This window comes from Equus caballus, chromosome 6, assembly GCF_041296265.1.
Source record: "Equus caballus isolate H_3958 breed thoroughbred chromosome 6, TB-T2T, whole genome shotgun sequence".
Classification (NCBI taxonomy): domain Eukaryota; kingdom Metazoa; phylum Chordata; class Mammalia; order Perissodactyla; family Equidae; genus Equus; species Equus caballus.
Genome location: NC_091689.1, coordinates 59,506,537 through 59,534,372, shown reverse-complemented (window position 1 = coordinate 59,534,372; position 27,836 = coordinate 59,506,537). Strand labels below are relative to the sequence as shown.

Here is a 27,836-nt window from a genome sequence, read left to right as displayed (position 1 = left end):
CAACGACCCTACACACAGTCCCCTCACACCCTCAGGCAGTAGCAGAGGTTCCTATGAGTCCATGTGACATAGCGCAGAGATAGAGACACGGGCTGTGAAGCTGCCAGATCCCCCACTAGGAAAAGAGGATGACATCACAGCCCCCAGTGGAACCCAAAGATGCCCCTTTACTCTGAAACCAAACACCTCCCCAAGAAAACAATACTTATCAGTACAGGAACTATCACATGAACGGGCGTATCTAGTAGTGGGAAGGACCAGAGGGAGCCACTGCAAGACCAGGCTGCCCTCTTAACACCAACAGACAACCTGTATACATACAAAATATGAGAATGCAGTTTCTCTTGTACTTCCTCTCATTTTTCCAAATATTCCTGAGGGACCAGTCAGAGAACCACCCAAAAAAAGAGGAAAAGGAGATGACCCAGGGGGAACCATACCCCTCCCCATCCTGCCATCTCTACTCCCTGGAAAAGGAAAGGGAAACCTCTTTGGGGCCTAAGCCTGGCTGGTGCGGTGGGGAGAGAAGGAAATATTCATGGAATTGAATATAAGATCGATGCTCCACACTAGACCAGACGGAGTGTTTAATAATTGAAAGTGACTGGAAAATATGAGATAGGTGCAAACTGTTATTGTTAAGCAATGCCAAGAAGAAATTTACCATGACATGGCAGAAGTGATTGGAGAAAATAAAGCCATTTCTATTTGTAGCCTATCAAGTTCACAATGTCCAATAAACTATTTATATATATATATGTTAACATGTTTTCTATCATAGTCATGTGGGGGTTTTGTATCTGTTTCTGTTTTATTTGTCTCCAAACTCTATGGTTAGTCACTTTGAGCTTGGTCATATCAAATATTTTTTGAGATTCAGGATACACAAATTCTTAAGTCCCAAGACCCTTCATCTGCTCCTATATTAGGGCTTTATGGATCTTGTGAAAATGCCTAATCTTCCCCATTAAACTGATACCTCTGTGAGTGCAGAGTTGAAGTCTGATGAATCTTTTTATTCCTAAAGTACCAACACTGTGCCTTACATACAGAGGCTACTCAATAATATTAATGGAATGAGCTATTTGTTCATGTATTTTACTGCTATTTCAAAGTAAGTATATGAAAAAGTTGCTTATACATTTGTTAATAAAGAGTGATCTGAGTATTGGGTTATTTAGCCCTGGAATTACAGTTTGGAGACCGATATAAGGCCTTCCACCCTAGCGAACCAATGGTTAACTGATGGAATTGTGTTAAATATTTACAATCCAATCCAGTACATATGCCCTCCAATTTATTCTATATTGAGAAAAATGTCCCAACTTATGTTAAATTGGGAAAATCTTCAAGGAGTTCAAGGCAATTATCTCTATAATCAACATCTCAAAAGTATAACTAATCTGATGATGAAAACGTGATAATGTTATTCACCCTTAGTTATATTACAATGACTAATGATTAATAGAAGAAAATATTCTATATTATAAATTTCATTTTTATTAAATGTCTTGAAATTAAATACAAACTTAAGGAGATTAAGGTTAGTTTCTTAATCTCTTAGGTGGTAAATCACACTTCCTCAAGTTGACCAATTACAGTTGGCCAAATAAGTTGTGTGCATATCGACAGCCTGAAAGTCATCTGAAGGTTGTGTTATGTAATATTTCATTGAAATTTCTGAATGGAAATTTTACAGAACATAAGAATTAATGTCAATATGTTATTTTAAATGCATGCTTAAAGAAACAATTCCATAATTCCATATTTTAAACAACAAAGAAAATTGTTCAAAGTTTAGGATCAGAGAAAAGCTTTCCCCAGACCAAAAAATCTACCAGGAAAATTAATATATGAAGTACCAATTTTTTCTCACAATTGTTTGCTCAAAATTGTATTTTAAGTATCCATTTTTTTTTACTAGTTCTCTCCTAAAAACTTACATGTAAAATGTCTTATATGGTTGCAAGTGCTATAATATGTATAAAGAGATAAACTTGACCTAAATGAGCATAAGTTATAGTAGTTGTTTGGGTCATTATTTAATTAGTGAAAATATTAACACTCTAAGACCCAAATTAGGAGCTCAACTCATAATTGTAATAGAATAGCACTATATGAATGCAATTAAATGTAAAATTCAATTATTTTATACCCTGTTTCTGTTCAAAAATATATTTGATCACTAAAAAATGATGAATACAGTAGTCTCCCCTTATCCACGGGGAACAAGTTCCGAGACCCCAGTGGATGCCTGAAACCACAGATAGTGCCAAACCCTATATATACTGTTTTTTCCTGTACATACATATCTATGATAAAGTTTAATTTATAAATTAGGCACAGTAAAAGATTAACAACAATAACTAATAATAAAACAGAACACTTATAACAATCTACTGTCATGTAAGTTACCGTAGATCTTAGTAACCTCTGCATACTATTTTTCTGTCTTTCCATACTAAGCCGAGAACTTTCACCTTTTCACTTAAAGGAAGCACTTTATGGCTTCTCTCTGGCATATCCAAATTGCCAGCATCACCGCCCTTTTGCTCTGGGGCCATTATTAAGTTAACACTTAAGTAAAGCACTTTAAATAAACATTTAAGTAAAGCACTGTGATACCATGACAGTCAATCCGATAACTAAAACGGCAGCTAAGTGACCAGGGTGCGGTAGTGTACACAGCCTGGATACTCTAGACAAAGGGATGATTCACATCCTGAGCGGGATGGAAGAGGATAGTGTAAGATTTCATCACACTTCTCAGAACAGCGTGCAATTTAAAACTTTTGAATTGTCTATTTCTGAAATTTTCCATTTAATATTTTTGGACACAGTTGATCATAGCTAACAGAAACTGCAGAAAGCGAAACCGTGGATAAAGGGGGACTCCTGTACAACTATTATTAGGGATAAAAAGGTTTAAAGGAGAAAATAACATGTGAAAAATAGTCAAATAGATATAGATATACAGACATAGACATGTTAGCAGGCTTGAACTAAAATTGAGTCACCCTATCTGAATGCTTATGAGTTCTGATTATAACCTAGGGCAAAATAAATGTCTTTTACACTAAAAGAAAAAAAGGAGAGGTCACTACAGTTACTATGATTGGGTTTAAAACCTTGCTGGAAGCTTCCTGGCAGCTAAAAAGAAAGGAGAATTTAATAGACTCCTATTTAACTTCACCAATGGAATTACGTAGTTTCTTCAAAAAGATGTTGTGAGACTGTCCGGAGAAAAGTAGGTGAAGTGTTTGACATAGTTCCTGGCACACGGGAGACGTCTAAGAATGTTATCTGGTATTATTATCTAAAAGAAAAGACAAGTGAAGTTTCTCTGGAAAGACACCGTTAACGCTACTACCAAGTTCCAAGGGAATTTTTCCTGGGTGGATCATTATATCAAGGACTTAAATGAGAGTCATTTCATTAAACTTGACTGCAGGAGAGTGTGAATTACAGAGATAATTTCTTCTTTCAGGGAAGGTTCATTGTATTGGTGCCAGGCACAGTGCCTTGCACGTAATAAATAGGTATGCTTAATTGATCTTGTTACAAAGTAATGCCCTTCAATAAATATTTCTGGGTATCAAAGCCTTTCTCCTTTTCTTCCACAGTTTGTAAATTTCCTGAGCTTTGGCCAAGGCTCTCCTCTCCCATTCTTCCAACTACCTTAGAAGGGAAGAAAAATCCCTAAATTCCCAGTCAATGCCACCTGCCATAATGGAGCGCATCAACTGATCCAGAGCTAAGAGAGAGAACAAAGTAGAATATGATGACATCTTCCCTATCATCTTGCAAGTTGAAATTCTGCCTTCCTAAAAAATATCTGAGAATTTGAGTGAATCTCAACTTCCTGATTTCCCCCCACACCTCCCATTCTCTTTATCACCAGATCTTTATCAAACTTGCTATCTCTCTTTCCTCCTTACACTCCAACACCCACCACAGGGGGGTTTTGTGCCCACCAGCTCTCCACTGGAACTGTCCTTGCTTTGCAAGGTCTCACATAACTGCTAATTACTAAATCTTATGGACACTTTAATTTGTATATTTTTTGACCACTCTAAAACATATGTGTTTTGTAACACATCCTCTTTCTTGAAATTCTCTCTTCTTTTGACTTATAGGACATCACACTTTTGTGGCTTCATGGTTCTCCTTCTATTCCTGACCATTTTCTCTCTTTTCATTGTTGGGTCCTCATTCTCCATCTAACTCATCAATATTGATGTTCCCAGGATTATGTACCATCATTGGCTCTTTTCTCTCATTTCGCATTTTCTCTCTCTTCTCACTTTTCCTAGGAAAATTCAACATATGCAAATCAATAAATGTAATACATCTTATCAATAAAATGAAAGATAAGAATCCCATGATAATTGGGGCCAGCCCCGTGGCCTAGTGGTTGAGTTTGGTGCCCTCTGCTTTGGCAGCCTGGGTCCATGGGTGCAGATTCCAGGTGTAGACCTACACCATTCATCAGCCAGGCTGTGGCAGAGATCCACATAAAAAATAGAGGAAGACTGCCACCAATGTTAGCTCAGGGACAATCTTCCTCAAGTGACAAAAGAGGAAGATCGGCAACAGATGTAACCTCAGGGCTAATCCTCCTCAGAAAAAAAAATCACATGATCATCTCAATAAATGCAAAGAAAGCATTTAACAAAATACAACATCCTTTCATGATGAAACCCTTAACAGACTGGGTATAAAAGGATCACCCCTCAACATAATAAAGATAATATATGACAAACCCACAGCTAACATTATACTCACTGGAGAAAAATTGGAAGCTTTTCCTCTAAGATCAGGAACAAGACAAGGATGCCCACTCTCACCACTCCTATTCAACATAGTACTGAAAGTCCTAACCAGAGCAATTAAGCAGGACAAGGAAATCAAAGGCATCCAAACAAGTAAGGAAGAAGTGAAATTGTCACTATTTGCTGATGATATTTTATATACAGAAAACCCCAAAGAGTCAACCAAAAGACTATTGGAATTAATCAATTATTTCAATAAAGTTGTAGGATACAAAATCAACATTCAGAAATCAGTTGCATTCCTTTACACAAATGATGAAACATCTGAAAAAGAAATAAAGAAAACTATCCCATTCACAACAGAATGAAAAACAATAAAATACTTAGAAATAAAATTTAACAAAGGAAGTAAAAGATCTAGGGAAATTCACCCCTATGCATCTTTCCACTCCTCCCTCCTGCCCACAAAACAATCCTTGGGCCCCCTAATCTACACCTGCAGGAAATGAACTATGAAAGTTTCACATCCTCAAGGAGTGTGTACTCAGTGCAGCTACAAAGGAGCGTGGAGTGAAAAAGACCTCCCAAAGGACAAAGTCAGAAGGCACAGAGAACATAAAGCAAGGAATTCCTCGCAGCAAGCAAAGCCAGGACCTAACAGAGAGACTAATCAAGGAGATTTCTAATGCCAGGGATGAGATTCTTCAGAATTCCTGTCCAGCAGAATTTGATAATTGTGATGGATAGAGACTTCTATGTATGTCTCATTTCCCTCTTTTCCGAATGGGAAATTTTATAGCAGTTATCCTACTCCTCTATCATTAGATTTTGAGTGCTCCTTGGTCAAATAGAATGACTTTTAATTTATAGGTTACCAAACCACAAGAAGCTTCATCTGGCCCTGATGGAGAACACTAGGCACACCCAGAGATCAGGAACTTTGCGTTAGATGAGTAACTTCATGGAATTTGAGCGTTATCTTCCTTATGGAGGAGCTGATGGTGTTTTATGAGTGAACGGAAGTGCGCTTATAAATATTTGTTGTCCTTTAATATTCATTTTCCCCTTTTTCAATCGTGATAGAGTTTCCAATTTGGGGCTTGGCACAGGACTTCCCAGAAGGGAGACTGTAGCTTCCACTTGCCCTTTGCAGCTAGATACAGTCATATGACTAAATTCAGGTCAATGGGATGGTAAGCAGAAGCTATTATGTAGCAGCTTATGGGAACCTTTCTGATGAGACAGAGATGTATGCCCTTTGCTCTCTTCTTTCTCCCTTCCTCCAACCTGCTGCTTGGAACTTAGATGCCACCCTCATGACAAGGCAATGAGATACAAGGAATCTTTGTCTCACCTGTTATAGAGCCACCATATTAGTCTTCAAGTACCAACCCAGATTTTTATGTGCAGCTATAATAAACTTCTATCTTGTTTAAGCCACTAGTAATAGGAACCTTCTGTAACGTAGAGTAAAACCTATTTCCTAACTAATAAAGGTATATGAAATGGAGAAAAGTCTCTTGCTTGAGCAATTGAATGGATGAATGGTGGTACCATTTGCTAAGACAGAAAAGGGTGCATTTGAGTGGAAGGCTCAATTTTGGATGTGTTGAATATAGGGTGATCATAAAAAATCCAAGTAGAGACACTCTCAGAAGAGTGGTTTAGGCAAAAACAAAAAATCTGGAAATCTACAACATGCAAATGGTATATAAAACCTCAAAAATGGCTGAGCTCATCCAAGGAACAAATATAAAGTAGAGGGGCACCCATGGTATGAATCTGAAAATACTATTCAAGTCTACAAACGTCTGTCATTTCTCATATTCTGGCTTTCATTCTCGTGTTTACTCAGTATACACGATATTTATGCTGAGCCAATCTCATGTCATATCTGACTTTGCCTCTCAGGAATAAGCAGCGGAAAACACTGTTCTAACAAAGTCAATGGAAAGTTCACAGACTTGTCCAAATCTTATCTGCACTATTTATAGTCCAAGAAACAGAACTAGAACATTTAGGGTAAAATGGGCTTTTCTGAATAACCCCCATCATTCACAGTCATAACTAAAAAAATCATAAAAATGTCAGGATAGAAAGTGCCGTCAGATCCTTCTAAACCAACACCCACTGTAAATGTTACTACTGCATAAAGATTACATATCATGAATACAACCTATTTAATCAGAATCCTAAATGGACAAACTTAAGAGCTATTCCTACAACATAGTTGAAACAATAAGAGGATAAAAAACTTTTCTTCCAAGAAATAACTTAGTAAATGCAAAAGTTTCTTTTTTCTTTTTGAGGAAGACTGGCCCTGAGCTAACATCCATGCCCATCTTCCTCTACTTTATATGTAGGACGCCTACCACAGCTTGGCTTGCCAAGCGGTGCCATGTCCGCACCCGGGATCCAAACCGGCGAACCCCAGGCAGCTGAAGCTGAGTGTGTGCACTTAACCACTGCACCACTGGACTAGCCTCCAAAAGTTTTGTTTTAATTACTTCTCCTGTAGTCTCAAGATAGATCCTTTCCATATCTGATATGCACAAAAATGAATTCATTGATGATATTCTGACATCAGCAAGGGAGGTCAGTTTAAAAATCAGCACCTACCTTCTAACTGCAAGGTCATTCAAACATTGCTAGAATTTACCAAAGGAGTTTATCGAATGTCCCTCAGAGGTTTTTAAGAATCAGTTAGACTCATTCGAAGGAATTAGTTTAAGATAACTTGAATGCACTTCTTCTGCCGCAGGGAGTTGAACCACAAGATTGTTTTTCTATGACACTATTTCCTGGCTGGAAATTGAAGGTGGGAAAGAAAATAATAGTGAGTTTGAAGTTTGGGGTTTTATTATTTAAATCATTTCCTCATCTTTAATGAGCTGCAAATTTCACCATTTACGGCATTTAAATATATTCAAGACTCTAGGACATTTTTCATGCCCTTGCCAAACAGGATTTATTTAATTTCTGACTAATTTATACTTAGGATTTCTCTGAAGGAGACAGAATGTCTTGGTTCTGGCTCCAGCTTTATAACTTCCAGTCAAGGCAGAGAACCACAAGACTGAGCTACCACCACCGACTGACCTCTATTGTTCAAGGACGTCTTGGCTTGCCTGGACACTCTTTGATACTTGAAACTAGTATTTGAAGTCACAAAGAGAATCTCTACAATTTGGAAGCAGTTAATTTTTCCAACCAAAAAATCCATGCAGTCAACTCTTGATTAATGGGTTAATGACGTGGAGAAAGGTAATGACTGAATTCCAAATCACGGATAAAACAAAACTGCAACTAAGCATAGTTAATCCACACCCACGTCATCACTTCAACGTTCTAAATTAATAATGAATGAACACATACAACAGGAAGGGGAAACTGACCCGAAGACTTACTCAGAATGCACCCTTGGAAATCAGGGCTATCGAGGGCAGAGTTTACAGGAAAATGATGGACTACACCCTTTTTTTTTCTTTAGGAAGAATCTGGATGCAGAATTCTTTCCTAAGGGAAAATAAGATCACCTTAAATTCCCTGTGTCCCAACAAGACCATCATTAGCAACAAGGTAATTGTTGAGCAAATTATTAAACAACTGGAATAGAGCATTGCTTGTTGATGACCACTACAAATGACACCATTTTAAGATTCTTACAATGCCTAGTAAATGAAGTATTTACGTCAGAGTTCCTCTTCTAGAAACAGAGGCCCACCTTCACTGCCCATCTCAGTAACTCCAGCCCGATTTCAAGAACTGAAAGGAACACTGTCCCCTGAGTAGGAATGTCTAAGCTGCTGCTCCTGAGGCATTCACAGGCTTGTGATTAAACCATAGGGCATTATGGCCAAACTTTCCTTGTCCTCAGTGTTTTTCATGTGGAGAATGTGCCAAAGGCAAAATAAAAGTAACTTTTGAAGGTGGAAAGAAAGTAAAACTGAACAGTCTTCTTTCGTGAAGAAGTCATGTGGGAAATGAGTGGACATGACTGGCTTACCTTAGACAGAGCAAGCAGTGGATAAATTGGCCTGGTCTATAAAAACATGTGTTCACGTCCCCAGTTCTTCTATTACCTGTCCATATGCCCTTGGGCAAGTCCTTTACATTCCCTAGGGCTTAATTTTCTCATTAAAAAGAAAAAAAAAGAAAAAGAGAAGAAAAAGGAGGGAGATGAGGAAGAGAAGAAGAAGAAATCTGTATGATACTTGCCTTAATGGATTGCTGTGAGGGTCAAAACATTAATTATGTGAAAGTTCTTTGCAAAGTACAGAATTCTATAGAAAAGAAGGAATTACTATGTTTATTATTTGATTTTCATTACTTGAGTAATTATCAATTTCATGTCCTCTTAAGTACAACCTATCTCTGTTCCAAAATCCACCTAGAAGGTGGAATAACGGAGCACTTTCTGATGCAGAATAAAGATACAATACTTAAAAGACGAAGGGAGCTATACTTTCACAATCCATAGGCCACATATATGTATAATCTGTGCCAAGTGCCAGGCCCAGCACACAGTATGCCGTTTATTGTGTATTCATATGTCACACTCTTAATCTATAATTTGTCCAACAACTTCTATGAAACAGTGAAGTATTTTTTTAAAACTTGGGTACCCAGTGATTATGTCAAACACTTTATATCTTACTGCTGCCTGAAATACTTTTTCTTGGGATGGGAGTCTTGATTTATCTCCTGATAATTGTAGAGCAATTATCTTCTTCTCTGGAATTACCAAAAGAATGCTTCATTGAATAACTGCTCCTTACTAATAAAATTTAGAAAAAGAAGAAATTGACATTTACTGTGCACCTATCATGGGCTAAGGCCCTTTACAACTGGGGAAGCCTAATGCTTGTTAAGAAACTATCAGGCTCCAGGTACTGTAATAAGCAATTTGCATATATTATCTCATTTAATTTTCACAGCAATAATGGAAGATGCCTATTTTTCAGATGAGAAAGTTGAAACTCAGTGAGATTAAGACGTACTCAAATTCATGCAACAGGTTGCAAATTTGGGATTCCAGCAGGTCAACTTTCTCATTCCAAATACATTTAAATATAAACAGTTGATTTGTGTGGAGGGAATAAGGTTCACAAAATTATTCCCAGAACATACAATTATCTGTACAACCACCACATCAATGGACACTGCTTGAATGTTTCTCAAGACTCAAATAATGGTTGGTAAAATAAAAATATGGCAGCAGTCCAAAAAGAAAGTTATCACATTGACCTCATCTTTTTTATTGCCTTTAGTTATATTTTCCTTGGATTGGCACTCTTGGGGCATTTCTTAGATTGTTCTTAGAGGCACATGCCTATTTCTTCTTAGACTAGTTATTTGGAGAGCTAAGAAAAGATGGGAAATTTGACAAGTAAAACTTTATGAATTGAATAATTTTCAAAAACTCTAGACCTGCAATAATGCAACTGGCATTGAATCAATCAAAAATTATTCATTGTGGGGCTGGCCCCGTGGCCGAGTGGTTAAGTTCGCGCGCTCCGCTGCAGGCGGCCCAGTGTTTCGTTGGTTCGAATCCTGGGCGCGGACATGGCACTGCTCATCAGACCACGCTGAGGCAGCGTCCCACATGCCACAACTAGAAGGACCCACAACGAAGAATACACAACTATGTACTGGGGGGCTTTGGGGAGAAAAAGGAAAAAATAAAATCTTTAAAAAAAAAAAAATTATTCATTCTATAACTACTATGTTCTCAGCCTCAGCAAAATGTTATCTCCGAAGTAGATTAGATGCCTTCTTTTATCATTTTATTGCACCCTGTATGTTTCCTTCATAGCTGTTTAATGTCTTTCTGCCCCAAGAGATCATAAACTAAGCTACGTAAAGGTAAGGACTACATTATTGTCTTGTTGCTGGCTCTATTCCCAGGCTTTTTCACAGAGCCACACACAAGACAATCACTAAATATCTGGGGCATGAACGAATGAACTAAAGGGTTTAGCAGTTGGCCAGCCACGGCAGAGCACTTGATTGGTGTTTCCTAGAGGGGCACCAACTCTAAGTGAATTTTAAGTAGAAACAAAAGACCACCTGGATTCGATATTTTAAAAGTAACATTGTTGCACATTTTTTGCCTTATCAGAATGTTCCCTGTGGCCTTTCTGCCTATAAAATGATAAAAGCCAAATTCTCCAAACTGATACCATCCAAAAATAAGAGAGCAGCCTGCCATTGCACCTGCAGCAAGCCATTTCTGCTCATTCCCGGAGTCATATTCACTTTCAAAGGCAAGATCTCCCTTTGCATTTTCAGGATTGTTTCCAAGTTTATTTCTCAATAAGCGGTTATACCTGCCTGGTTTCATCTCCTGCCAGTTAACTATTAATCTTCCAAACGCAGCTTACCTGCATACTGGTAAACAAGTACCTGTCTTGAGGCAAAGAATACAAAAACTGCACAAGATTAAAAACAATCAAGATTTATACTAAGAATAAATCTTTCCCAGGTTAAAATTTTCAGAGAAAGTTCTAGAAAAAAATTGTAATGAACCCCCTCCTTGCTGATGAGCACTATTTTCATTATAAGAAAAATTTTAATTTTGTAAAGGTGAATTATTTAATCGAGTTGGATTTTTTTGCCTGTTTTATTTGTTCATTTCTCTTTTCATACACGTACAGTTGACATACAATACTGTATTAGTTTCAGATGTACGACATAGTGACGACAATTATACACATTACAAAATGGTCACCCTGGTAAGAGTAGTAACCATCTGTCACCACACAAAGTTATTATAATATTGTTGACTATATCCTCTCTGCTGTGTGTTACATCTCCATGCCTTACTTATTCTGTGACTGTACCTCTTGATCCCCTTCAGTTATTTTGCCCCTCTCTTCACCCCCCTCCCCTCTAGTAACCACCAGTTTTTCTCTATCTATGAGTCTGTTTCTGTTTTGTGTTGTTTGTTCATTTGTTTTGCTTTTTTAGATTCCACACATAAGTGAATTCACATAGTATTCTTTTTTCTCCGTCTGGCTTATTTCACTTAGCATAATACCCTCTAGATCCATCCATGTTGTTGCAAATGGTAGGATTTCATTCTTTTTTATGGCTGAGTAATATTCCACTGTATATATGAACCACATCTTTTTTATCCATTCATGTACTGATGGACACTTAGGTTGCTTCCATAACTTGGCTAATGTAAATAATGCTGCAATGAACATGGTGGGCAGATATCTTTCCAAATTAGTGTTTTTTGTTTTCTTCATATAAGTATCCAAGAGTGGAACTGCTGGATCATATGGTAGTTCTATTTTTAATTTTTTGAAGAACCTTCATACTGTTTTCCAGAGTTATTGTACCAATTTACATTCCCACCAACAGTGCACGAGGGTTCCCTTTTTTCCACATCTTTGCCAACACTTGTTATTTCTTGTCTTTCTGGTAATAGCCATTACGAAGGTGTGAGGTGATATCTCACTGTGGTTTGATTTGCACTTCCATGATGATTAGTAACATTGAGCATTTTTTCACGTGTCTGTTGGCAATCTGTATGTCATCTTTGGAAAAATCTCTATTCAGGTCCTCTGCCCATTTTTTAATTGGATTGTTTGTTTTTTGATATTGAGTTTTACGAGTTCTTTATATATTTTGGATATTCACCAATTATCAGATACATCATTTGCAAATATCTTCTCCCATTCAGTAGGTTCCTTTTCGTTTTGTTGGTGATTTCTTTCACTGTGCAAAAGCTTTCTACTTTGATGTAGTCTCATTTATTTTTGCTTCTGTTGCTTTTGCTTAGCAAAAACATATTGCTAAGACCGATGTCAAAGAGTTTACTACCTATGTTTTCTTCTAGGAGTTTTATGGTTTCAGGTCTTACATTTAAGTCTTTAATCCAATTTTAGCTTATTTTTGTATATGGTATAAGAAAGTCATCCAGTTTCATTCATTTGCATGTATCTGTCCAGTTTTTCCAACACCATTTATTGAAGAGACTGTCTTTTCCCCATTGTATATTCCTGCCTCCTTTGCTATAGATTAATTGACCATATAGGTGTGGGTTTATTTCTGGACTCTCTATTCTGATCCATTGATCTGCGTGTCTGATTTTGTGCCCAAACCATGTTGTTTTGATTACTACAGTTTTGTCGTATAGTATGAAATCAGGGACTATGACTCCTCCAGTTTTGTTCTTCTTTCTCAAAATTGCTTTTGCTATTTGGGGTCTTTTGTAGTTTCATATAAATTTTAGGATTATTTGTTCTAGTTCTGTGAAAAATGCTGTTGGTGTTTTAACAGGGATTACATTGAATCTGTATATTGCTTAGGTAGTATGGACATTTTAACAATATTCTTCCAGTCCATGAGCATGGTATATCTTTCCATTTATTTGTGTCATCTTTAATTTCTTTCATCAATGTCTTATAGTTTTCAGTGTACAGGTCTTTCACCTCCTTGGCTAAATTTATTCCTAGGCATTTTATTTTGTTTCATGTAATTATAAAGGGGGCTATTTTCTTAATTTCTCTGATGGGTTGTTGTTAGTGTATAGAAACACAACTGAGTTTTGTATATTGATTTTGTATTCTGCAACTTTACTGAATTCATTTATTAGTGGTAATTTTTTTGGGGTGGAGTCTTTAGGATTTTCTATATATAGTACGATATCATCTGCGAATAGTGACAGTTTCACTTCTTCCTTTCTAATTTGGATGTCTTTTCTTTATCTTTTCTGATTCTATAGCTAGGACCTCCAATACTATGTTGAGTAAGTGTGGCAAGAGTGGGCATCCTTGTCTTATTCCTGATCTTAGAGGAAAAGATTTCAGCTTTTCACCATTGAGTATGATGTTAGCTGTGGGTTTGTCATATGTGGCCTTTATTATGTTGAGGTATATTCCCTCTATACCCACTTTGTTGAGGATTTTTATCATAAATGGATGCTGAATTTTGTCAAATACTTTTTTCTGCATCTATTGAGATGATCATATGATTTTTATATTTTGTTTTGTTAATATGGTGTATCACATTGATTGATTTGTGGATATTGAAACATCCTTGCATCACAGGGATAAATCCTACTTTATCATGGTGTATAATCCTTTTGTTGTGTTGTTGAATTCAGTTTGCTAACATTTTGTTGAGGATTTTTGCATCTATGTTCATCAGGGATATTGGCATCTAATTTTCGCCTTTTGTAATGTCTTTGTCTAGTTTTGGTATCAGAGTAATGCTGGCCTCATAGAATGAGTTTGGGAGTGATCCTTCCTCTTTAATTCTTTGGAATAGTTTGAAAAAGATAGGTATTAACTCTTTTTTAAATATGAAGCCATTTGATCCAGGACTTTTGTTTGCTGTGAATTTTTCATTACTGATTCCATTTCATTAATAGTAACCAGTCTGTTCAGATTTTCTATTTCTCCCTGATTCAATTTTAAAGTGTATGTTTCTAGGAATTTATTTCTTCTAAGTTGTCTAATTTGTTGGCATATAATTATTCATAGTAATTTCTTATGATCCTTTTTCTTTCTTTGGTATCAATTGTAACTTCTCTTTCATTTCTGATTTTATTCATTCTCTTATGCACATCACTAATTGCCAACAACAGCCAGTTATGGGCCCGACAGTCTAGCACCATCCATTTTCAAGACTAGTTGATTCAGCAGGTGAGTTGTAACACACTCTTTAGCAAATTCTGACATCCAAGGCCACTGTCTTGATAATCAGGTTTAATTTTTAAGTCTAGAATCACTGCAAATGGGCTGGTAGGAACATACGTAAACCAACATTTCTATTCCTAAAATGCTTGTTTTCTTTTTTTTTTATTTTTCAAATTCATTGAGATGTCTAACATACTTTTATAGGAACACAATAGAATATGAACTTTCTTATTGCAATAACATTGGATTATAACATTATATATCTTTCAGATATACATCATAATATATTCCGAATTCTGTGTAGATTACATCTTGCTCACCAGCCAAAGACTAATTATAATCCATCACCACACACGTGAGCCTAATCGCCCCATTCACCTCCCCCCCTCCCCCTTCCCCTCTGGTAACCACCCATCCAAACTCTGTTGCTATTTGTTTGTTTGTCATTATTTTTATCTTCTACTTATGAGTGAGATTATATGGCATTTTGACTTTCTCCCTCTGACTTATCCGTGTTGTCACAAATGGCCAGATTTCATCATTTCTTATGGCTGAGTAGTATTCCATTGTGTGTGTGTATATATATATATACATCTTCTTTATCCATTCTTTCCTTGATGGCACCTAGGTTGCTTCCATGTCTTGGCTATTGTGAATAAGGCTGTGATGAACATAGGGGTGCATGTATCTTTATGCATTTGCATTTTCAAGTTCTTTGGATAAATACACAGCAGTGGAATAGCTGGATCACATGATAGATCTATTCTTAATTTTCTGAGGAAACTCCATACTGTTTTCCATAGCAGCTGCACCAGTTTACACTCCCACCAGATGTGTATGAGGGTTCCCTTCTCTCCACATCCTCTCCAACACTTGTTGTTTCCTGTTTTGTTAATTATAGCCATTCTGACCAGAGTGAGGTCACATATCATTGTAGTTTTGATTTGCATAAAATGCTTTTTTTCTATAACATCACCTTTGTTACCCTTTACATAACACTGTCTTCTCTCAACTTCTCTCATCAGAGATGGCAGAATATCCTCTCTGCAGCATCCTTTGCAAACTAAGCCTTTCTTTCCTGAAATGATCACATCTTTTTTCCTGAGCTTCCCTCCATAAATGAATCTCTATGGTAAAAACTCATTGAGGAGTTTTCACCCAAGGAGATTTACTGCCTCTGTTTAAAATGACAACACACATTACTTTTATTTGCGTGGACAGACTAACTAATGATCAGTGAAGCATATTTTTATATGAACTCAAGATATAAAAATGAATTGCCCTTTTGTGTAATCTTTGGCTCATGACTCTGAAAAATTTTCTCACTGTATTTTGGTAAGATACGTTCAACCTGTGTTCTCCTTTCTTGCAGATTTTCATCTGCTGTTTTTGGGCTTCTTTTCTCATTGTGCAATGCCATCTTTTCTCTCCAATAGCTACTGGAAAATCTTATTATGAAAATAAAACTTTCCTTCTGGAAATTTCAGAGATTTGTCAAGATACCGATTTCCAAGTACAAATTTCTTCTCTTTATCAGTGAAGTGAAATAACGTTATGATTATTATACATTCTATTCTTTAATAATGACAGCATAAAAATTTTATTTGGGGGGCCAGCCCAGTGGCCTAGTGGTTAAGTTCAGCACACACTGCTTCGCTGGCCCAGTTTCACTCCCTAGGTGTGGACATACACCACTCATCAGGGGCCATGCTGTGGTGGCGACCTACATACAAAATACAGGAAGATTGACACAGATGTTAGCTCAGGGCGAATCTTCCTCAGACATGCAAAGAGGAAGATTGGCAATGGATGTTCAGGGAGAATCTTCCTCAGCAAAAAAACCCCAAACAAACGTAACTTTATTTTTATTTACTTTCTTCTTTTACATTTTTGCTATAAAATACCTTTACCACATATGTAAAAGAGTGTGCTAATTGTTTACGTTTCAGGGAGAAATAATAAAATGATCACCTTTATACTAGCCATCCACCTTAAGAAACAGAGTCTTGCTGATAACTATAGACTCCCCAAGGGAGGTTTTCTGTTATCAAGTTTTTTGAACAGGCTTTGAATACATTGAAAGACCCCTTTCATCCACTCTTCTCTCCACTCCTAATTAAAGATACTCAACCTTACCTTCCTGTTAACATACTTCTAGATTCCTAATCTGAACCACATGACCACTCACTTCAACAACTCCATCCCTGCTATCTAGACTTCCCTACCTCTTTGGCTTTCTGCTGCATTAATGTGCAAGTCTACTATCCCCAGTAGCTAATATTTGTTGTTTATCTATGAGATGCACAGTATTGTGCTCAGTCTCAGATACTGAATCTTCACAATGAACCTGATATTATTAGTTTTAATATTTTTGTGGTCTTTTTATAACACAAGAATATGGTGTTATTCTATAATAAGAAAAAGAAGAAAAGCTTTTTAAAATAAATGTTTATTGAATAAAGGCTTTACTGCAAAAGTCTATACACACTTGTAAATATATGTACATATACACTTATCTATCTAGAGTTCAAGGAAAAAATATGGAAGAAGAAAGACAAGTAGAAAGCTTTGCATTACTGGTGAATAAAGCCAATTTTAAATATGCTTAAATGTATCCAAGAAGAAAAAACAGCATGGGCTAATCCATTCTTTAAATGAAATCTTTAGGACACTTTCAAAAGGGGAAATTTCATCTTTACGTGTCCCCTTCTTTGCTGAAATTCTATTAAGGGGGATAAGTATTTGTGCCATCTATAACTTTCCCCTTTGCTATACAAATAGTTTTCTGGTAGAAGTTATATTAATAACACAAATACACAGCAGGTTATATTTTTTTATGAAAAAAAAGATAAAGACTCTATTTGGAGCTCTGTCAAACCCTGGCTGAGTGAATTTGAAAAAAGCATTAGCTTCATTTTTTTCAATTATGATATAATAGTCTTGCCACCTCAAAGAATTGCGTGAATTAATGTGATAAAATAATTTGCGATCTTTCAAAATAGGCACTCTAAAAATAAGTAAAGTTGTTTCACACTATTCTATTAACTTTAGGTCTTATTTTTAAAAGAAAATATAAGAAGGAAAAAATGGCAACTGTAGTTTATATCCTAACCACTTGCTCTTAAGAAAATCATTATTTTTGATGGATATCTCTACATCACATCTATTTCTGCCATTTCTCGAGAAACAGCATTTAAAAATTAAAAATATGTTTGCCCTTTGTCCTACTAATTCTACTCTTGAGAATTTTGCCTAAGAAATAGCCAAAAAGAAGTTTTATACACAAATATGTTTATTGTAGCCTTAGCAGCACAGGAAAAACACAAACAAACTAATGATCCAATAATGGGGGAATGTTAACGTAAATTGTGATTTAACCACATGATGAAAACATCATATAAACATTAAAATATATACGTTTTAAACAAATTTTATAATCGCAAGGAAGAAAGCTTATCTTACAAAGTTAAGTGAAAAACAAGACAATGAACTTTCTAACAGGGGCTAGCCCAGTGGCACAGTGGTTAAGTTCGTGTCCTCTGCTTGGGGAGCCCAGAGTTCACCGGTTCACATGCCAGGTGCAGAACTATCCACTACTTATCAAACCACACTGAGGCAGGCCTCCCACACATAAAGTAGAGGAAGATGGGCACAGATGTTAGCTCCGGGCCAGTCTTCCCCAGCAAAAAGAGGAGGATTGGCAGTGGATTTTAGCTCAGGGCTAATCTTCCTCAAAGAAAGAAAAAGAAAGAAGTTGCTTACACACTGTGAGCTCAGCTATATCAAAAAAAGATTAAAATGAAAAAGGTTAACAATGTTTGTGTTAGGATGGTGGAGTCATAGATAATTATACTATCCTTTTTTAATTTTTCCAATTATCTATAGTGCTTTTTTATTATGTGTGTAATGAGAAAAATTGGAAGTCATATTTTAGAAGAAATATTTTCAGAATACATTTTAAATTCAATGGATTGAGTTCACCAAGAAACTGAAGTGAAGCAATGCATGAACATCTGGTTCTAACACATGGACACTACTGTCAGACTCACCAGCACCCTACACATTTTGTTCAACAAGGAGAGAGTTAACCAACTCATGGACATCGCTACTGTGAGGTCTCACACTTCAGCACCACAGAAAACTCTGCAAAACAGCAATTAGTCACTTAGTCCTCCCCAGCTCCATTGTTCATTGCTATCGCCAGACCAGATATCTGGTTCATCTGGAGCACAAGTTCTGTTTACCTAAATTGGCCTAATGGGCAATCCCTGCCAGGCTCCATGACAGAAAGCTAAACTATTTACCCTTCTAAAGCTCACAAATAGATGGTCTCAGTCCTGAGACCACTAATAACTTGTTTTGCGGGATAAAATTGTGTCAACCAACCACAGTGTCTGAGTAAGTTTCTGAGAACAATCTCTTCTCCTTTTTCACCCTTTTACTTCATTTAGTTTAGGACAGGCTCAGCATTGCCCATCACAAGAGTTACAACCTCCCAGAGAATTATTTGTGGTTTTAAGCAGACTTTGTTTGCCAGACTTGAGGTACGCAAAGGCTTGCACTCTGACCCCAGCAAACGAGAGATACTTGGAAACCTGACATGGCCTGTAGTTGTACCTCCCTTGCACATTTTGTGACAATCCTCAAGTCACACACATAAGAGTCCTCCTTCTCAGAGTGAAATGCTCTTACAGGAAAAAGCATAGGCTTTGGAATCAGAGAACTTTTGGTCCAAATCTTGGCACAGCCGAGTATTTGTCCTGCAACTTTGGGCCAATTACTTAATCCCTAGAGCCTTTGTGTCCTCCTTTGTGAGATGAGGGTAACAATTCTTAACCTGTTTGAGTTTGTAGGAAGATTCTTGAGATGATGTAGGTAAAAGGCTTAATATGGTATTTGATATTAATATTCACTAGGTTGTAGTTAAAATGAATGTACAAGGGTTAAAACAAAAGTTTCAACTGAGACATTTCCTAAAATGAGGAACTAGGACAAGGTGCAAAATTGTTCAAAGAATCTAAGAAGCAGAGAGAAGACCCTACAGTGAAGGGATGTGAACTCCTACAGGAGTTGGAGATCACAAGGAAGATATCCGTTGCATTGGTTTTTTTAGCACCTGGTTGATATTATCTTAACTATTTTTTTCTCAATTAGTATTATTGGAGTCTAATACACAGAAAAGGTACAAAACATAAATGTAAAGCACAATGAATTATCACTAAGGAAACATCCATATAACACCCAGCACCACAGGTCAAGAAATGGAACATTGCCAGCACTACAGAAACCCAGAGGGAGATTTTGAAAGAAAGTTCTGAAAAATAGCATTGCCTCTTTCAATGTAGTAAGTAGGGAAAATATCCTCATACCTCCGTGTCACTTACCTGCACACTAGGACACTGCATGACATGTGTATAGCAATAATGAGGAAGAAACCTGGGACCAGGTCTCCAGTTTACTGTTCAGACCACAGCCCATCCATCTGCTCTTTGCTTTGGTGCCCTGCCAGAATATTTCACTTTGCAGCCTCAATGAAGCACACAGTGGAAATGTTCATCCAAGAAAGTGTCTTTCCTGGGCTCTGACATTGCTTGCACTTGTCACAGTGATTCTTAGAACACTGCATCATATCAAAAAAGTGGGGTTGTTAGCATAAATGAAAAGTCATTCAAAAATAATCAAAAAGGTAACTTTCTTCCTCTGTTTATAGCCTGTGATATAAAATTTAAAGCTCAGTGATTATAAAAGAAGGTAAAAATTTTAAACACCAGAAATACACTGTCAATTAACTCCCGCAAGTGGAAGTAGATTAGAATAGAATTCTTAAATATCAAAGCTGGTACCCGGCTAATATTTAATAGAGATTTACAGCTCTAGAACTTAAAAACTGAATAAATTAAAAAATCATTCTCTGGATTTTTATATATTGACCACTGAATTAAAATTAAATTTTCCCATAGCTGTAAGTCTTTAGCCAAATTCTAGTCTCAATCTAATATTTTGTGTACCTGTTTTCATTAAGAGGCCTAGGTCCAGAATCCAAAGGTGTGCAAGCTGTAAAGAGCCTTAAAATCCATTTTATCCTACGCCTTTATTTACGGCACAGGGAAAACAAAGATCCGGAGGGATAAAGTGGCTTATCTAGAATTGCCTAACTAATTACTTGTAAGGATGAATCCAGAACTCCAACTAATACCCTTTGCATTATACAAGAGATTTGCCAGCTCTGTTCTCCACAATTTGTATCTCCAGCGATGCCTCAAAGGCTGCCTCAGGTGTTAAGGAAGATTTTTAGCAGTTCACTGCAGAATACCAGACCCCATTTTCCTTTTCTTCTTTCAAACCAAGCAACTCCACTTTAATTTGTTTTACATATTGGCTTCCACATGAGATTTCATTTGAGGAACACATTTGGCTAAAACAATTAGAAAGCCATTGCTTTCTATGAGTATTAGTCAACTTTTTGTTTCCCAAAAATGCATCATGAATCAAAAGTATAAACCCAAGCATAATTTACCATTTTTTGAGTCTACAAGATAAATTTGAATTGCTACTAGCCCTTAACAAAACAACAAACGGGGGCTGGCCTGGTGGTTTAGTGGTTAAGTTTGCACACTCTGCTTTGGCAGCCAGGGGTTCATGGGTTCAGATCCAAGGTGTGGACCTCATCAAGCCACACTGTGGCAGCATTCCACATACAAAATAGAGGAAGATTGGCACAGGTGTTAGCTCAGCGACAATCTCAGAGTGACATCAGCATCGTGGTGGAGTGAGCCCTTCCCTTAGACCCTCCCCACTAAGATACAACAGAAAGGACATTCATAAACCAACAGAAGACATTCATATAACACAATAGACATCTGAGAGACCCACACAACCAAACGTCTGACGGTGGAGGTGCTGGATGGACCCCCCAGGAGGAAGTAGAAGGAGGCAAGGGGATCTCCTCTCCCTCCTTGGCAGCAACATAGGGCGCAGGGCTGCACATGGCTCTGAAAGGAGAGGGGGGAGAGGCAGCTCTCTGCAGGAACACCTTTATTCTCTGAATTGCCTCCTGGCCACTGGAAAGCTCCACAAAGAGAAGGCTAAGCAATTGCAGGTGTGTCTTCATCAACCCAGCACCCCAGAAGGGTAGATAGCAATGGCAGAGCAAGAATGCCCCCAGGGTCATCCACGCAAAAGAAAGTGCCTCTCTCCCCACCCAGCATACCAGCTCAGCCAGAGCAAGGGACGCCCACCAGAGTGCATGCACATGCATTTGTAAAGTAGTAGCAGTGAGTTGGAAATTGCAGATGGGCCCTGTCAGCATAGATTCCAAAGGACAGGCACAGATGTCAGGGATTGCTGTTGGCTCAGAATACACAGCTCCTGACACACACACTCCCAGTGGTGGCAGGAGGAATCTGCAACCAGATACCATCACTATGCAAAAGCACAACACCACCCCATCAAATAGTATGAAGAAATACATTGATACTCAAGACCAGAAAGAAAGTAAAAAGCACCCAGAAATCAATCCTGGAATCACAGAAATTTACAATCTAAATGACAGAGAAATCAAAATAATTAGCATAAAAAAACTCAATGAATTACATGAAAATTCAGAAACATAGTACAGTAAAATCAGAAACAAAATTAATAACAGAGAGAATTCTTCACAAAGAAATTGAAACTATAAAGAACAATCAATTGGAAATGTTGGAGATGAAAAACACAATGAATGAGATAAAGAAAAATCTGCAGTCCTTGAATAACAGATCTGATATGATGAAGGATAGAATTAGAAGTTTGGAGGACAGAAACATAGAAATGCTTCAGATGGAGGAGGAGAGAACAAAGACTAAAAAGAAATGAAGAAATTCTCCAAGAAATATCTGAGACAATTAGGAAATGCAACATAAGGATTATAGGTATTCAAGAAAGAGAAGAATGGGAGAAAGGAGCAGAGAGCTTGTTCAAAGAAATAATAGCTGAGAACTTCCCAAACTTGGGGAAGGAGCTGGAATTACAAGTAAAAAAAGCTAATAGAACTCTTAATTACATAAATGTAAAAAAGATCTTCTCCAAGCCACATGTTAGTAAAACTGGACATAGTCAATGACAAAGATAAAATATTAAGGGCAGCAAAACAGAACACAATAACTTACAAAGGAATCTCCATCAGGTTTTCAGCAGATGTCTCAGCAGAAACATTACAGGCTAGGAGAGAGTGGAAAGATATATTCAAAATTCTGAAAGACAAAATCTTTCAGCCAAGAATACTCTATGCAGTGAAAATATCCTCCAGATGTGATGGAGAAATATTTTCCCAGATAAACAAAAGCTGAGGGAATTTATCAACACAAGACACCCCACCACACAAGAAATGGTCAAAAAGCCCCTTATTCCTCCAAAAAGAAATAAGGGGTTTACAAAGTCTTGAGCAAGGAGATAAACAGGCAGACAAAATCAGACACTTGCAGCTCTCTATAAGAACAAGTTAGCAAACAATTATAATACTAAAGATAAAGGGGAGGAAAACATCAAAAATAACTATATTCTCATTATTTTAACCACAAACTCACAATACAAAATGGAATAAGTTGTGACAACAATAACTTAGGAGGGAAAGGGGAAAGGGATGGAACCTGATTAGACTAGGGAAATAAGAGGCTATCAGAAAATGAACTATCTCATCTACAAGATTTTTTTATACAAACTTCATGGTAACCAAAAAACAAATAATCAGAACAGAGACACAATTGATAAATAAAGAGAAAACTGAGAAAACCAACGTAGAGAACTACCAAACTGAATTGGCAGTCCAAAATAGACAGGATAAGAAATAAAGCAAATGCAGAACCACCAGAAAACAAGTGATAAAATGGCAGCATTAAGCCCTCATATATCAGCAATCATTCCAAATGTAAATGGATTGAATTCTCCAATCAAAAGACGTAGAGTGGTTGGATGCATTAAAAAACAAGACCCAACAATATGCTGCCTCCAGGAAACACAATTCAGCTCTAAAAACAAACACAGGCTTAGAGTCAAGGGATGGAAGATGATACCCCAAGCTAATGGCAAACAAAAGAAAGCAGGTGTTCCCATAATTATATCAGACAAAATAGACTTAAAGACAAAAAAAGGCAATGAGAGAAAAAGAAGGGCAGTATATAATGGTAAAAGGGACACTCCACAAAGAGTGTATTTTACTACCAAAAAGTTATTGAATGATTCTGATAATTTCAAAACAAGGAGTTTAACAAGAAATATCACTATTATTCCAATCCAGTCTTATGACTCCATAAAACCTGAAACTGAGCAAGAGTCTTTTTTTTATTTAGGTGCAACTGACATAACATTCTATTTGTTTTATTTGTACAACATAATGATTCAATATCTGCATATATTGCAAAATGATCACCACAATAAGTCTAGTTAACATCTGTCACCAAACATAGTTATAGAAAGGGTTTTTTTTCTTTTGATGAGAACTTTTAAGATCTACTCTCTTAGCAACTTTCAAGTATACAATACAGTATTATTAACTAGAGTCACCATGCTGTACATTACATGCCCAGGACTTATTTATTTTATAACTGGAAGTTTGCACCCTTTGATTATCTTCACCTATTTTGCCGATTCCCCCCCCCCCCCACCGCCCCCTACTCCCAGCTTCTCATCACCACCAATCTGTTTTCTGTATCTACGAGCTTGGATTTTTGTTTCAGGTGTTTTTTTTTAATTCCACATTTAAGTGAGATCATACGGTGTTTGTCTTCCACTGTCTGACTTATTTCACTTAGGATAATACCCTCAAGGTTCATATCCATATTGTCACAAGCGGCAAGGTTTCATTCTTTTTTTATGGCTGAATAGTATTCCATTCTCTATCTATTCACCCATCAAGGATACTTAGGCTGTTTCCATACCTTTGCTATTGTAAATAATGCTGTAATGAACATGGGTGTGCATATATCTTTTCAAATTAGTATTTTCAGTTTCTTTGGATAAATACTCAGAAGTGGAATTGCTGGATCATATGGTAGTTCTATTTCTAATTTTTGGGGGAACATCCATATTGTTGTCTGTAGTGGCTGCTCCAATTTACATTCCCATCAACAGTGCACAATGGTTTTCTCCCGTTTCTCCATATCCTCACCAACACTTACTTCTTGTCTTTTTGAGAAGAGCCATTCTAACAGATGTGAGGTAATTTCTCATTGTGGTTTTGATTTGCATTTCCCTGATGATCAGTGATGTTGAGCATCTTTTCATGTACCTGTTGGCCATCTGTCTGTCATCTTTGAAAAAACTGCCTATTCAGATCCTCTGCCCCTTTTTAAAATCAAATTGCTTTTTTGACTATTGTGTTGTATGAGTTCTTTATATATTTTGTATATTAACCCCCTATCAGATACACAATTTGCAAATATTTTCTCCCATTCAGTAGGTTGTCTTTTCATTTTGTTGATTGTTTTGCTTGCTGTGCAGAAGCTTTTTACTTTGACGTAGTCTCACTTGTTTATTTTTGCTTTTGTTGCCTTTACTTTTGGAGTCAAATCCAAAAAATCATTGCCAAGACTGATGTCAAGTAGCTTACTGCCTATGTATTCTTCTAGGAGTTTTATGGTTTTAGGCCTTATATTCAAGTTTTTAAACCATTTTAGTTGATATTTGTGTATGATATAAAATAATGGTCTAGTTTCATTCTTTCACACATGGCTGTCTAGTTTTCTCAACACCATTTATTGAAGAGACTATCCTTTCTCCATTGTATATTCTTGGCTCCTTTGTCATAAATTAATTGACCATATATGTGTGGGTTTATTGCTGGGCTATCTATTCTGTTTCGTTGATCCATGTGTCCGTTTTTTATGTCAATACAATACAATACAATATGTTTTGACTACTATAGCTTTGTAATATAGTTTGAAATAAGGAAGTGTGATGCCTCCAGCTTTGCTCTTCTTTCTCAAGATTGCTTTGGCTGTTCGGGGTTTTTTTGTGATTCCATACAAATTTTAGACTTGTTTGTTCTATTTCTGTGAATGCTTTGAATCAAACATTCAGTTACTCCTCATTTTGCAAGTAAACAGAACCAAAATTTAGACAAACTGATGAAGAAATAAGCTGAGATTTAGCTATCATGTCACACTGTGCTGGCAGCCAATATGGTTGATCTTTGTCAAGTACAGAAAACAGAGAAGAGTTATGGGATAAGAAGCTGTATAAGAAATCTCAACAACTCCAAGTTCCTCTGGGGACTAGTATTATCTGTATGTCTGTTATTCAAATTTCACTGATTCCCAGAACACCATATTCAAAATACAAACACAAACATATTTTATTATCAAATATAATTTTAAATTATCTGCCATTTTGATTATCTAATTCAAGCCCAACCCCTTCTTCATTTTAGCATGTTTATTTCAAAGTTGTCTGTAAATCTAAATTATATCTATAAGGATTCTCACATTTTCTAAGATGAGTAGTTAATAGATGTATGTATTTGGACCAATGCCGAAGGCTAATTTTACTCAGTTTTTGTTTAGTTCCAGTCCTGTCTGGTCCTCTGGAATTAATCCTCTAGAAAGAAGGGAAAAGCCTCTGGTCAGTACCAGGGTAATGTTTAGGGGCAGCAAACATCAGTCTGACTTTGTTGGTATCTCTTTTGAAGGAAGAAGGAGCATCTATACAGAGACATCTAGTGGTAGACAGGAATCAATGCAGTCATTGGCTCCGGGACAACATTAGAGCATTACTTTTGCTCCATCTTCATATATCAAGGGGAAAAAAACACCTGAACTCTAGATAATGACACTTACAGTATTTATAACATCATTTGATCAACAAAAAAATTACTTTAAAAAGCAAAGAATTTGAAGTGAATCTTCTTTTTTCACGATAATAAAACTTAGCTTATAGTCAAGATGGATTTGTTCCCACCAGGTTTCTCTATTTTTTCAAGCCATAGTACTGTTAAGAAGTAAAAGAACAGTTTTACTAAAATCAATCTTTCCAGAAACATCAAAATCCAGAATCAACCAATTCCCCTTTATGTTGTAGAACATTAGTTTAATAGCATTACTTTATAAAGCAATATGACTATAATAAAAAAACTAATAGAAAACTAATGATCTATATCATGGTTGAAATCAGTAAAATGAAATAACAGTGAATCTTAATTAAACCATTCAGTATCCTTAAGATATTATCTTATGTGCCTCTTTTACAGAAATATTTTTGCTTCTTTCTTTAAAACGAGATTAAAAGTTAAACAAAAACTTAACTTCAGTGCAAAATACAATTTTTCCCATTAGCTTTCTTTCCTGTTGGAACAGGAAAAGCACCTGCTTTTAAGGTTTTCCTGGAGAACTGTGGCACAAAAGACAGGAAAAGGGTGAGCATTTAGATCTGAGTCTCAAAAGGAGTGTATTATTAGGGACAACAGGTACAATGTTTTGACTTCAGATTAATTAACAACCTTAATCATTTCAACTGACTGACCTTTAATCTTGCTCAAGACTAAACTCCAGAATGGATATTTCATTGGCAAGGTGTTTTGTTTTTACCTTGCCTTCAAAACATGAATTATCCTCTACCATCAGTGGAATCAGACTACAGTATCTCCAGCTTTTCTAGTCCCAATGCCAGTCCTTTTTTTCTCATAATTACCATATTTTTCCATTTTTACTAATATAAAGATGGGCTTCCATATTTTGTGGTCACTTCGCACTCACACTGGTTTATGAAAACACTAACATTGTATTTGGACTTGTTACCCAGTCATCAGGCATGTTGGTATTTTACTTCTCTGGGTATCCTATTTCTGAAGACCCAAATATTTACTGTCCTCCACCTCAACTGCTCAACCTTTACCAGTTGTAAGATGATTTGGTATTGATTTTTATGAGGGAGGCTGAAATTGCTAAACATCTCATTTCACCTACTTCCAGATCATAAGTTGACCCTATTTTTTACAACTATTTCATATATCATATAAATATATGATAAATACATATATATAATAAGCAAACAAATTAGTACAAATTTTAAGAGCATCAAGAAACTTATTTTAGCCAAAAAGGCAGCAAAAGCACAAGCAGTGATTCCTTGAATCCAGATGGAAAGATGGGTAAAGAATGTTACTTTCTTACGAATTTTAACAAATAAAGTAAGATAGTTCTGAAAACTTATCATACATTCATTTAATATTTAGTATACATTTCTCAATCTTTTCCCCTAGGTGTTGCCCCAAAATGTCCCATCTACCCACTGCTTTTCTCAGACAATGAGTACAATACTCATCATGGATGGGATTTTTTTAGTTAGCCATCGAATGTCAGATTAGACTTGGGGTACAGTTAGACTGATAATGTCATCATATGTAAACTCCCCCAATGGGACAGATTAGGATATGGTTAGGGAA

General features: G+C 36.6%; 1 long non-coding RNA gene across 1 annotated transcript in view; it reads right to left on the bottom strand.

Moving 5' to 3' along the window:
• The window catches only part of LOC138924775 (uncharacterized), a 327,809-nt gene that overhangs the window by 284,186 nt on the left and 15,787 nt on the right, over positions 1 to 27,836 (bottom strand). Inside the window, exon 2 of the long non-coding RNA XR_011439992.1 lies at positions 22,570 to 22,621. This is a non-coding gene — a long non-coding RNA (uncharacterized lncRNA). The remainder of the gene's footprint in view (positions 1 to 22,569; positions 22,622 to 27,836) is intronic.